Raw genomic sequence first — 14,414 nt, 5'->3', positions numbered from 1 at the left:
TTATGGGTGTGAGTGCTTCTGGGATTACGGGTGTGAGTACTACACCTGCCCTGGGGCAGGCAGCCTGAATGCCATATTAGGGAGAGAGACTTGCTCCATGCTGCTGCTCCTCCCTTTTGGCTCTTGCTGTTCTGCTGTTTTCCACCCCCAAGAACTACTGCCCTCTGCCATGTGCCACTCTGCCTTGGAACAGGCTGCGTATGGACTTAAGCCTCCACAAATTATGAGCTAAATAAATCTTTCCTTTCTTAATTTTGGGTGTTGAGTATTTCCCCTCCCCCCAGGAATGAGAGAAAAGTAACTGAGACACTAGGGGAGCACAGATTGCCCCAGACACCTTGCAACATGGAGTTTGGAGAAAACCACGTTGGAACCCTTGTGTACTGCAATAATTGCTATAACTGCTACGGTTCCCCATGATCAGGGAAAAGGGAAAGATCAGGAAGAACTTAAAGGCATTCTTAAGGGCTGGCCAAATAGCTCAGCAGATTAAAGCACCTGCAAGTAGGTGCAGGGGCTGGAGGTTCGATCCCCAGGCCTGCCATGCCAGCCCTTCTCCAGGGTACACTGAGATGGTGATTGAGACTGGGTGCAGTGGCACCTGCCTGTAGTCCCAGCACCTGGGAGGCTGTAAATAGGAGAATCACTATGAGTTCAATCTAGTAGTGAGATCCTGAACACCTTGTAGACCTTACCCTAAAATATAGGAAAAAAAAAAAAAGGCACTCTTTTTTGGCCCCTATTTCTTAGAAGTTGACACAGTGTGCCCAAAATGGTGGCACAGTTGTCACTGGGGATGGTGGTGACAGATGGGGTGGGAACAGCAATGGTGGCACAGGACCTGGGCCAGAGGGGATGAGGTGGCTGTGGCCAGCCATCAGCAGAACCAGGTAGCAGAGCAGCGGCCCTCCCCTCGCTGCTGTCCTTGGCCATGCTGGGCAGAGTGGCGCACGCCGGTAGTCCCAGCTACTCAGGAGGCTGAGGTGGGAGGGTCCCTGGAGTATAGGGGCCCGTGATGCTGGGGCTCTTGAAATTCATTTTGGGAGTGCTGTGCATGGCCCCACAAGACATTAAACATCTTGCCCATTCCCGTCTATCGTTAGGTCAGTATCTCCTTTTCATGTGCGGCTACAGGAAATTGCACAGAACAGGCAAGCAGAAGCAGGCCAGGTATCATGGAAGATGTGCCGCCAGGGATGGACCTTGTGCAGCTCTTATCCTAATGAAGCATGTGCGTAAGCACATTTGCTGAGGAGACTGGCATGGGCTATGGTTCCCAGGGAGGGCACCTTGATTCAGTCCTTTTTATATATTTTACAGGGATCCCAGGTGCCTTATGCTGACTTCCTTGCTAGATTACAGAAGGCAATCTGCAGACAGATTCCTCATGTGACAACAGCTGAGTTTATAGTGCTACAATTGGCCTTTGGGGATGTAAACAAGGACTACAAACAGGCCCTCGGAGGGGTCAGGGTCACAAAAATGTCTTGGAAATTATTTAAAAGCTTGTCAGGATGTGGGGACTGAATCGTATAGAAGTTCAATGCGGCCCAAAACCATGTTAACTTTTACCTGTTTTTTTGTGTTTGCTTTGGTGGAACCAGGGATTGAACTCAGACCCTTGCACTTGCCAGGCAAGCACTTATTTTACTGAGCCATCTCCCCAGTCCCCATGTTAACTTTTACAGGCAGGAATTCTACAAATACTGCTAGAAAAAAGGAGGTCTGAGTAGGTGAGGGCTGAGGTAGAGTTCAAGTGAAAGAAGAGGGCACGGAATTGCCAAAATACTTAAGACAAAATAAAATACAGGGCCAGGAAGATGGCTCAGTAGAATAAGCACTTGCCTGGCAAGCGCAAGTGCCTGAGTTCAATCCCCAGTTCCGCCAAAAAAATAAATAAGTAAATAAAAATAAATAAAATAAAATGAAATACAGAAGAAAATATTTATTATGAATAAAAAGTTCCTATTCCTTCTGATTTGTATTACAAAAGATCTCATTTCATTTACCTACAAAAAGTTCTGATAAATCTATGTATGTATAGTTACAAATTTATTTATTTATTTGTTTGTTTATTTATTTATTTTGCAGCACCAGGGGTCAAACTCAGGACCTTGCACTCGCCAGACAGGTGTTTATGCCACTGAGCTATCTCCCTGACCCTTACAATTACAAATTTAAAAACTGTAAAGGAGTTGTAACTCAAATTGGCCAAATACAGCTGAGTTCACTCTAGTTTTATACACAAATGTTTCATGCGTGTTTGTCCGTCTGTCCAGCCAATTACCATCAGTTATCATACTTGAAACTGGTTTTTTTGAGCTCAACAAATATTTTCTTTTTTCACCTTTCAGGACTTTTAAACTTTTTTTTTTTTTTTTAATGCATTTGGTACAGGGTCTCACTCCACAGCTTGGACTCATAGTGATCCTCCTGTTTGCAGCCTCCCTAGCGCTGGGATTACAGGTGTGCACCACCATGTCCCAATTTAAACTATTTGCTTATAACTTAAATTGGCTTACAGACAAATTCTGTTAGAGTTAAGGACATGCTTCCACCCAGGTTGACGTCTGATCAGAATGATGTCAAGACTGGTTTTACACATACAATACATATTGTTGTCTATCTACAATAACTCGCGTCTTTCGTCGGTCAAAACCATGTGTTCATTCTTACTATCTGGTTCTTATAGGCCATCAAAAACTGGTTAAGATTATTAAATGGGGACTCAGGCTTAGGAAACTGATGAACAAGACTGCCTTGGTGAATGAAGCAGCAGCTGCCTGGGAATAGTTCCTTCCAGTCTTTGTTCTCTAATCGGAGTCTCCAAATTTTCCTAGCTTTATGGGACACATACCCCAATCCACATTGCTAAACATATTATTGTGGTATGCTTACACCAGCCACCATTAAAAAACTGAGTTTCCTGTGTGCAAAGCAGTGTTTCCATTAAAAGATGTTCTAGGTGTGAAACTAAATTAAGAGACAAAGGTTTCCGTACAGCTATGATTTTCATTATTGCTAATCGTACTGCGCACTAGATGCATTCGTGCCTTCCAGGTGTGTAGGTCTTCTAAGACGTAAAACTAAGAGTGTTTATGATGATGAGTTTTTCTGGACTCACATGTCTGCCTTTCTCTTCTGCTCCAGCTACTTGGGTTAAAAGATACGTGTCAAAGCAACATGAGACCAGCAGTCACATGATAGTTCTTTTTTCTTTTTTCTTTTTTTCTTTTTTTTTTTTTGGTGGAACTAGGGATTGAACTCAGGCCCTTGTGCTTGCCAGGGAAGCACTTATTCCACTGAGCCATCTCCCCAGTCCAATAGTTCTTTTTTCTAAAAAGCCTTCTGAGACGTCATATATGTGTCACTGCACTTAAAAATGCTCAGATACTGAGCAGTGACGTGTCACAAACTTCTTCGACGACTCCCATTCAAGGATAACAAATTATATGAGAGCTTTTGCATGCACTAGGTAGAGAAGGTTGACTAAAAAGGCCATTCTATACCAAGATGGGTATTTAAGTGTGTTCCAAAAATACTGTCACCACGATTGTCATGCTAAAGTGGCATGTGTGGCTCTTTTTTTTTTTTTTTTGGCAGAACTGGGGATTGAACCCAGGTCCTTGTGCTTGCCCAGGGAAGCGCTTATTCCACTGAGCCATCTCCCCGGCCCCAATGTGTGGCTCTTGATCTCAGGTTTGCTCTCTAAACTGTGTAACAGTTGTCTGTTCATGTTCTTCAGGGATACAGCTACTAGAACGACTATCATTAATAGGAAATAACAATCCTCTGACTATGCTTTGTATTTCGAAGTGTCTGATATCCAGATGAAATTATAATAGTTACACTCATTGCTTCCGCTGTAGTACTGTTTCTCGGGTTCCAAAGAGTGATCTAAATTGACTTCTGCATTTTGTACTGGGCATCTTAGCTCCTCTTCTGATTTACCAAGACCTTTAGCCCAGGATAACCAACAGGCTGATTCACCAGTGGCTTAAATTTGGCAAATAGATGTTACTCACATCCCATCCTTTGGGCGGGCACAACGTGTTCATGTCTCTCTACATACCTGTTCTCACACGATCTGTGGCCCCTGCCAGGGGGCAGAAAGTCGCACGTGCGCAACAGCACCGCGGACCTGCCTTGGCTGCTGTGGGAGTCTTCCTACAGTAAAAACTGATAATGAGCCCTCAAATGTCAGCAAGCCGTGCCCACTTTCTTGCAGCTTTGGCATATTAAGCATCCTAAAGAAGTTCCTTACATTCCTCAGGACCAAGCCACAGTGGAATATGCACACCTTTCTTTAAAAACACAAAAACAGAAAGGGGAAATGGGTGGGGACCCAGCTATGTGGTAGATTATGGGGATCCAACTATATGAGTCAAGCCCCTACAGTCCCAAGGTCAATGTGACCTTGCTTCCAGAACAGGGAGGTGTGTGGAAAACCACGAGGCCCCAGCTATGGGTGCAATGGTGAGCACCCACCATTCCCGAAGCAAGACACCCCCTGCGGAGGACAGTTGTCAAAATATAGGCATCTGGGTATAGACAAAATCCAGTTCCTCATTAACGGATGCCTTATCTACCCATTCTTTACAGTTGCTGCCCCATGAAACGCATGCTACCCCGCCCCTGTGCTTTCTGCTTACTAACGAAAGTAGAACAATTGTGAGATTACTCCACTTGTCCACTAGAGGCAAGTTCCTCTCAGTCTCCCTTGCACCTTAAATCTTGTCTTTTGTCTTTCTTTATTCCCTGCTGTTTCCCCCTCAGCTATCCAGATCTGATCATCCCCCAGCAGAGATTAGCCAGGCTAGTAAGCAGGTTTAGAAGCCTCCAGATAAGGAGACATCGGCACTCTGGGCATAATTGGTGCTTTCATTGATGAAGTCAGACTTTCTGAGGGGCTTCTTCCCTGGTGAGCACAGAGAGGCACCTGCAGGAGTTCATAGCTACTTTGTTCTACACAGATATAATATTCCGTTCCTCAAGGGGCTATCGAGGCAGCTGTCACTTGGGTGGCTGCACTGCCAAGTCAGTTTCTTTGGGGAGATAAAAGGACCCAGGAGCACGGGGACAGACCTGGATTTCAGCTCATTCTACCATTTATTAGCATGGAGGCCTTTATCTCCTCTTCTATAATCCTCATGGATTTCTAGGGGCAGGAAGCTGACAATGATTATAATGACAAATCCATTGAGTACTCAGTATGGAGCAGGCATGGTACTGATGCGTCCACTTTTCTTACTTAATCTGCCCAACTGCACAACGAGGCTGGACCCATCGTGATTCACATAGCACAAGTGAAAAAGTCAAAACATAACAAGATCAAGAAAGTTTCCTGAGATCACAGAGTTGCCCAGTGGTGCCACCCAGACAAACATGTGGATGCATCAACAGTGTAACTGGAAGGGCAACTAAAAAGATCCGACCTGCACGGTCTGACAGGGCAGCTTAAGGTGGGCAGGACAAACAGAATACATTCACCACCAGGGAAGGTCCTGTGGGACAGAGCTGACGAGATCGCTGTTGTCACTTGGAGCAGAGGAACCATTTTGCCAGTAAAACCTTACGTGAAACTTCAATGTAGCAAAGAGACTAATGAGCCACTTTAATTAAGGTTAATTTCTTTTGTAATGTCAAGTTAACAATATTTGCTAATTACTCAAACAGCAAGAACCACGTTTGTATATATGTTAATTCATGTTATTTGTTTTCAAACATTTGCACTGTAAACTACACATGCACACAAAAAAGCATAGGATATAAATGGAGCGTTCAGAAAATTATAAAGTGGAAACCCATTGTGACCACTAGCCAAGTGGAGAAATCAGATGTCACCAAGACATGAAAGCCCTTCCTTCCTTTCTTATTTCCTTCCTTCCTTCCTTCCTTCCTTCCTTCCTTCCTTCCTTCCTTCCTTCCACCCTGTCCTTTTCCAGCTTCATTCCCTCCAGCCTTCCATGTTTGTCTCCAACATGGAGCTGTTTCAACTGGTGAAAACAATGTAAAATTCAGGGTTTTAGATACAAAATCAGCGAACTACAGCTCACAAGATAAGGACAGTTTGTACGTTTTAATAGTTAAAAAAAATCAAAAGAAGAGTAGGATTTCATGACACATAAAAATATATACAATTCAAATTCCAGGGCCTAGAAATATTTTTTATTAGAACAAAGCCATGATCATTGTCTGTAGCTCCGTTTGGGTTTCAGGAGCTGCGCTGTATAATCACAACGTATTATATAAGTCCTGCAAAACCAAAAATACTTATCATCTGGCCTTTCACAGAAAGCCTGCCTACTACTGGCCCAGATGCCAGTTCATTCCGAAACCGGCCTCAGCATCCAATGTATAAATTATGTCTACACGTCCACTGTGGTTATGCAGAGCTAGAAAATTCTGATTCGCCCAGACACAAAGCTGACCGTGGTTTGGTCCTTAGGCAACTCACCTTGCAGTCTCAGCACATGCTTTCACTAAGTTGGTCTGAAAACACAAGAGAGAAGTAACTTGAAATTTTACTTCCCGGGTCCAATACCTACAGCATGGAGCCCTAGCTCGCATTCTTTGTCATATTTATAGAAGTGAAAGAAGAAGCATTCTTGAGTTGGGAAAAGCAGGAAGTATCTACAACGTAATATTGCCAGGACACGAGCTGTTCTAAGTTGGCTTGGTGTTACGCAACTGGCAACAGGAGGACCACGACGCCATCAACATGTACGAAGCAGGTGTGCCGAGAGCTCAGCCTGTGAGTGGAGCTGAACCTCTGTAAGCTGCACACAGTTTTACACAAGCAAACATGCAAAGCCCAAATTCAGAAAAAGACGGCTTCACCCTTTCTAATCAATGATGCATTGACAAGAAATTCAAATATAGATTCCCAGAAACCATAAATTAAGACCTTGGTGGTTTCTAATGTGTTAAAATTTGGTAGATTAAACCAACTAGGAGTAGACCTGTTGGTTTGACAACAATTTCTTAAACTCTTAATTTTTTTTTTTTTTTTTGAATAGAAATTGAATTTACTGCTTAAGGAAGCCCCAACCACCCTCACATATTCCCCTAGAGTGTTCCCTAGGTTAGGGAGGAAGTTGGAACTTGTTGATGCTTCTTAGGCGATAATTCTCCAGAAGCACAAAGGAAGAGGTAGATGTGTGTACCGCCGCCTGGGGAGACGTCACTGGATACTCAGGGGGAGCACTGTCAAGAACAACAAAGTCTTTCTGACTGCTGGGGCACGAATTGAAAAACTGGATGTGATCTGTCCTGGGGCTGGGTTGAGCCACCCTTAACACGCGTCATGGTAGCTAGGTCTGATGCCTGGCACATGCCTGTAATCTCAGCCCTCCAGGAGGCGGGCCAGTAAGTTTGCAAATCTGAGCTCAGCCTGGACAATTTCCCAGCTTAGCCTGGGACTTAGTGAGACCATGTCTGAAGAAGAAAGCTTTTTAAAGGACTGGGTTTGTAGCTCAGTATGAAGGTGCAGGAATCAGTACCTAGTACAGCGAGGAAGAGGAAGGAAGAGAAGGAGGAGGTACCCCATCTTTCCTGACCACCTCCTCCCCAGCCCTCTCTCTAAACCCTGGCCCTCCACCTCTGCTGTAGGCTGACTCTGGGGGCCTCTCCCTTGTGCCAGGAAATGGCTCATAGCTTGTGGCCTGAGATAAGCAACTCCCGCTCTCCCAGCTCCTCACCTGGGCAGCAGCGCTGGAGTCTACAGTGTGCACTCTTACGTTAGTGTCCTCTCTTTATCCTAAGGCTTAGGAATGTTACTTAAATATTTCTTCTTATATGATGTCGCTACTAAAATAGTTATAATGCTGCTAAAGTTACTGAAGGGCTTATACTACATGAAGTTTAAAATATTTGAATATTATTAGAATTATTCAAATGTTCATTTTCAAAAGATGTTTCACATTAGTTCTTCTGATAGAAACCAAGAAAGACCTGGGCAGTACATTGGTAACTCCTAAGGATTAATGTCTGGGGCTGGGTATGGTGGCACACACCTCTGGTACCAGCACTCTGGAAGGCCGAAGTACAAGGATCAGAAGTTTGAGCCCAGCCTGGCTGACTTTACAACTTAGCAAAACCTGTCTCAAAATATTAAATAGACAAAACCCTGGGAGCATGGCTCCGTGTGAAGGCTCTGGCTTTGATACCCAATGCTGCGAAAGAGAAAGAACAAAACAAAATAGGAAAAAGAAAATGTAAATGCATTCCGTCTGGGCCCTGTTTCAGCTGATAATTCTGAACCTGGATCTGCTCTCTACAATTTAAAGGTGAAGAAGATGAGCAGGTATGTAGGCCGTTCTCACTTCTTCCTTAGCTGAGATCAGAGGATGGAAGAAGAGTTGCGAGGAGGGACAGCCACCTTGCTGTCCGGCTCAACATTACTCAAGCTGCATTCCTAATCACCCCCCTGGGAGACACACCTGTCCCCCACACTGGGAAGCAATGTGGTTATGACCATGGAGGGCAAAGACCTCGAAGACCCCTGCCACCAGTTACCTGCTCTGTGAGCCTTGTACACTCAGACAGTAGCTGCACCTCCATTGGCGCTCTTTACGTGGGGAACGGGAGCCCTTTCTGGAAGCACAACACGAGGATGAAGTGAGATGCAACACATGAGGTTCTCAACGCAGCCCTGCATCACATAATATGTGCCCAACAGGTGCGTTCCTCTAATTAGCAAATACTCATCTGCCACACGACACGGGCTGGGTGCTGCTCTGGGCCTGGAGGAGGAAGGGGCTCATTGTCATAACAACACAGATGCAACTCCTTGCCGTCAGAGAGAGGGGTTTTATAGTAACTGTGATTGTCACACAGTCTTATGATGAGAGTTAGACTCTTCCGAGTCACATCATTTTAGACAGATGGGAACTTGGGAGGCTCCTAGGCCCTCCCAACAGTCCGGTCCCCTCTCCCCAACGTCCTTCTCACTGAGCTCACAGAGGCATTTTTATGCCTCAGTCCAAAGCATCCTGATAAAGAGCCTTACTCTCAAGAATGAGACCAAAGATACCAGGTAACCAAGGCAACCTACCAGAGACGGGGCACCAGTCTTGCGTTCTTAACCATGAAGGCCAGAGCTCAGCTGTGTGGTAAATGTTTTCTCAGAGCAACCCGAATGCCAGGCAGCAGAGGACTTACCAATGTGCAAGAAGACCCCTCACTAACCTGTGCCTCCCTGGGCACTAGCAAGTGTTAGGAATTCTAGAATGTTCTACTGGGAGGAGAAGCCAGGTGGCAGTCAAGACGCGTCTTTCTATAAGCATGCTGAGGTTTTTTTTTCCTCTTCATTTACTCTTCTTTCTCTTAAAGAAGAATTCCCCCCAAACTGTGTAAGCTTCAGGATTCTCAAAGTACAAGTTTGCCCTTAACTGGGGATTCCCAGACAGGTTCCCCAGAGGAAGCAAGAAGCATGAAAAACCAAGTTCAGGCCACAGCTCTTGCCACAGAAGAAGAGCTCGGTGAGGGTGGGCACGTTCCTTCACCTCTCTGGGTAGTCAGCTGTAGAATAAGTGACAAGATTGCCTCCTCTAAGATTCTTAGACTCAATGGTTGAGTGACTCTTCTTGGCCATGACAGGCCAAGCTTGAACAAGCCAGAGCACTCTGGTTAGGCAGCTGACGAAAATTTCATACAAAAGAAAGCTATCGTTGGTCCTGAAGTTTGCATGCCTCACTAAGCCTGGAATTTCATACAAAAAATATTAATTTAGATAAACAGATCTCTCTACAGTGGATAGGATGCTTTTGGATACAGGTAGCAGGAAACTTCTAACGACCTGATCCAAATACAGTGGGATTTATTGCTTCTTACCAATGAAAAGTGTGAAAACAGTGTCGGCCTCAGGAGTACTTTGAGGCAAACATTCACTCTGCCATAAGCACCCCAGTATTCTGCTCCCTAAAGTATTTTCTCTGTCCTTCGTAATGCACTCTTGTCTTCCCTTGGGTGCCTTAAGAAGCAGAAGCTGAGGCCAGGACTCTGATCCAAGCGATTTATTCCTCAAGCACCTACCTACAAGGGAAGTCAGACATTCAAAATGGAAGGCAGCTAGTGCAGGGTGTGTTATCCAGCAAGTGACTAAGGACAACTGGAGTGTAATCCCCTTGAGCAACTCCAGGGGGCAGTGCAGCAAGCATCAAATCACCTGTGAGTGGAGCAAGGAGTCCGATGTGTCAGCACTAGGCTGGCCAGCAGTCCTTGGGTGAGAGTACATGTTCCTCGTGCAAGTGCCTGCCAAGCAGCTGAGGCCGCATGTTGGCTCCCTGCGGGCTGCAGGGGAGGCCACCCCTGGGTGAGGAGCTCCTCTGACGCACTGCAGGGGATGCGCATCCAGCCTGACCAGCTGCAGGGCCAGCAAGGGTCGGAAGGTGTTGCCTGGCCCCGTGTAGAGTGGTGCTTCCTTCCCCAGCAGCGATGCAGCTCTCAGACAGCCCAAGGGGCTGGGGGAAGGCAGCAGTAAACAGGACAGGATGCTGCCACCCCCAGGACAACCTCGCAGCCGGCTGGACTCACCAGCAGATACTGGGTTCCTCAACTCCTAGGCACAGGGATCTCCTAAGGGTCACAAGGCCAAGGGCTCAGACATCAGGCAGCAGCCGAAGTGGCTGAAACAGACCAGCAGGAGGCTGCTGTGTCCCAGCCAGGGCCACCAGGAGAGGGGGCGGGGGGCAGGCTGGCCAAGGGCTGCCATGAGGGAGTACGGCCCCGAGGTGCCAGGGTTTGGGATATTTTAAGAGCAGCCAGGAATCTGGATTGTTATATGAATCCCCCTCATCTGAAATGTTGGAAATGAATTCGAAATGTCATGCCTGCTACACGGGCCAAGCACACATCTGTGGGCCAGACACAACCTTGGGCTGCCAGTTTACATCCTCTCATGAAGACCCACCCCATAATTTTACAGGAGGGAAAACAGGACAGTTTCAGAGACAGTCAGCAATTCACCCCAAGTCACATATATAGCTGGTCACAGACAAGCTGGGCCCGGAAGCCACATCTCGCCATTGGGTTCTGTTCCACTGGTCTCCAAGTCCAAGCTGAAGAGGGCAAACAACAGCCTTCAGGCCTCATTGGGCCAGCGGTCTGATTTGGTAAATAAAGTTTTATTGGAACCCAGCCACACACATCCGCCTCACTTTCCCACCACAATGACAGAATTGAGTCCCTGGGACAGATATCATATGGCTCACCATGCTGAAAATATTTACTGTCTGACCTTTCCAGAAAGCTTGCTGACTTTCTCTCTAGACCCTTGACATTTTCAGATGTCGTATTTCGTGTTTCATCTACTTATGCCATATCCCAAGTGTGTGATTACTTAGTAAGACATCAGAATCCTATTTGCGATGTGGCAGGGCGTGGGGCACAGGACCTTGTGGTAGAATACGGATGGGGACAGCAGCTGAAGTTCATCTCATGCCGCAAGATGAAGAGAAAGGAAACTGCTACCCATGACAACAAGAACAACAGCAACCCAGGAGCTCTGAAAGGAAGAAGCAATTGAGTGGAATTAAGAGACAGGTGAACATAAAATTTCTACTGTACCTGGGTGTGGTAACGCACACCTGTAATCCCAGCATGCTTCGAGGCTGAGGCAGGAGGATTGCATGCTTGAGCCCACCCTGGACCACTGTGCCAAACCCTGGCCAAGGCAGAGGATGTCATTCTGTGCCAAAGTCCTGGGTTCAATCCTCAGTACCAAAAAACAAGGCAGCGCTTCCAGATGAGCACACATTTTAGATAAACAGAATTTGATGATGGCAGTGGACAAATCGTCACACACACACACACACACACACACACAACCTTTGGACACAAGAAAATATGATTCATGAAGGAATTCCAGAGACTGCTCCAAGTTGCACAAAAATTGAGCAACCAGTAAGTGAATGAGAGGAGGCTGTGGTGATGGGAAAGGGGGATCAGCCAAGGGAGACTCAGCCAGGACCCTCGAGGAGGACAGGACCTCAGAGGCTGCAGGGTGCTGTGGGGTGCCTGTGCTCCCCAAGTGTCAGGTGTGGGAAGCTCAGTGTCCTCCCTCTTCCCTGCCACCACCTCCAGCAGCTAAGGCCAGCGGGCAGCATAGCTTAGCTCCTGGGCTCCTGTCCCTGCCACAGTGTAGCACAGCAGTTGCATTGGGGGGGGGTCATGTGAAGGTTCCCGGCAGGGGCTGCAGCTCTGCATGGGTGGGTGGCAGTAGGAGTCCTAGCTCAGGGACAAACCATCAGCGTGGAGTTCTGTGCCTGTGCTGCACCTCCGCTCTCCCCACTTGGAAGTTGGACAAGGGAAAGAGGTGTCACATATTTGAGAACAACCATTGATAAGGTCAGCGAGCGGCCACTTCACAGTGCATGTTGTAAAGGAATATCATCCGTTCTGGCTGAAGTCTCAAAATTAGGGAGTTTGACTCTCTCCATTCAGACCTCATATGATTCCTCTTCTCACCCATCAACAAACCATCAGTTCTGGAGCAGGAGCAGCGGCCCAGGCCGCAGGCCACGTCATCTGCCCAAGGTCAGGAGAAGAGTGATGCGGGCTGCTAAACATATTAAATAAATTATTGATCAAGACATCACAGAGTCATCTGTGGCGTTGGAAAGCACCGGCTAACGGATATACTCTATTAAATTAAGTGGGTTATGTATCAGGTGCTGCCGTATGTGATTGGAACTCTGATGTGGCCACCAAGACATCCCTCTCATCAAATATTAATGCAAATCAAAGCAGAAGCAGAGTTGCTCAGGAAATCAGAACACATTGTCTCAGAGAACAGGCAGGAAGGTAACAACTAGAAAATAGAAGACACCTTAAAATCTCCATGCTCTTTGGACATTGAGTTGTATCCCTGGACATTCATCCCTTGGAATCAAATCATTAAAGCTATAATATTCCGCCAGAGCTATAACATTCTGCCAGAGCCTGTGGGTACTGTGACTAAGATCATGCAAAGAATTATTTTTTCTGGCCTTCACTCTTAGATTTTCCTGTCAGAAATAGAAGGTCGACCGGGAACAGAGTGTGTGGACGCGTGGTGCATGGGTATTTGCATTTATATAATACATAAACGCAGTTAAAATTTTAATTTTTCCTGAGGATACATCAGCTGACAGGGAAAGGTGGGTGACCAGATCTTCTCAGGGTGACCTAAAAGAAGTAGGAAGAGTCACCTATATACGTGAATTAACAGGCAACGGCAGACACATGAATGAGTTTAGTAAGAGAATAAGTGAGACATAGAGACCAAAATCTTAATAAGTGCAAAGATTCGAAACTTGTTACGCTATGGAAGAAAGAATCGATGTAGAAACAAAAGATGTAAGAGAATAAGCATTTGCTGGCAAGCAAAAGGGTCTGAGTTTAATCCCTGGTTCCGAAAAAAAAAAAAAAAAAAAAAAAAGTCGTAAGGACCTGCGAGAGAGATAACTCAGCTGACTAACTAAGCACTTGCTCAGGCAAGCGTAAGGACCAGGGTTGATCCCCGGTACTGCATGCTGCGCCGGCCCCGCCCTCAGGCACACTGAGCAGGCGACCGAGTCTGGGCATGGTGGCACACACCTATGATCCCAGCGCTGGGAAGGCCGAAAACAGGAGGATCACTATGAGTCCGAGCTGCGTCATGCGACCTTGCATCAACTTTTTAAAAAATTTTGAAAAAAACCCAAAAGATGTACATACAAGAGTGTGTTGCCACTTTATAATAGAAAAAAAGAAAAAAGATACTGACCTCAAAGCTCAAAAGAGAGACAGTACCCAGGCCTGCCGAGCCGGCCCCACCCCCGGGGTGCGCTGAGTCAGCAATGGAGACTGGGCATGGTGGCGCACGCCTGTAATCCCAGCTCTTGGGAGGCTGTAAACTGGCGGATCACTATGAGTCCGATCTAGCAGTGAGACCCTGAACACCCTGTAGACACTTCCCTAAAATACAGAAAAAAAAAAAAAAAAAAAAAGAGGTAGACAGCAAATCCCATCAATCAGAGTTTGTTTGCTTAGGAGTTGCCATGGTACCTGACCCGCAAGGCACCAGGGTGGAGTCCTTGAACACGTGACTTCTTACTGAAATCGTGGGGTTCAAATCCTGACTTTACCATTCAACCAAGGTATTGACCTAAAGCTGTTAGCTTTTTCTGTTTCCTGCTCCTTATCTTGTAAACTCGGTGTGCTGTGGGTTCCCTACATCACAGAGCTTTGTGAGGATGAATTCTCTCAGCACAAATATTCCCAGAGTAATCCCAGACATGCGGGCAGTGGGCAGCACTCACTTACAAAAATGGGAAATTCTGCAGTTAAAACCAACATGAGGGGCCAGGGAGATGGCTCAGTGGAATAAGCGCTTCCCTGGCAAGCGCAAGGGCCTGAGTTCAATCCCCATTTCCGCAAAAAAAAAAAAGCAT

This window comes from Octodon degus, unplaced genomic scaffold (genome assembly GCF_000260255.1).
Source record: "Octodon degus isolate 3935 unplaced genomic scaffold, OctDeg1.0 scaffold00033, whole genome shotgun sequence".
In the NCBI taxonomy this organism is placed as follows: Eukaryota; Metazoa; Chordata; class Mammalia; order Rodentia; family Octodontidae; genus Octodon; species Octodon degus.
Note: the sequence above shows the minus strand (reverse complement) of the source record.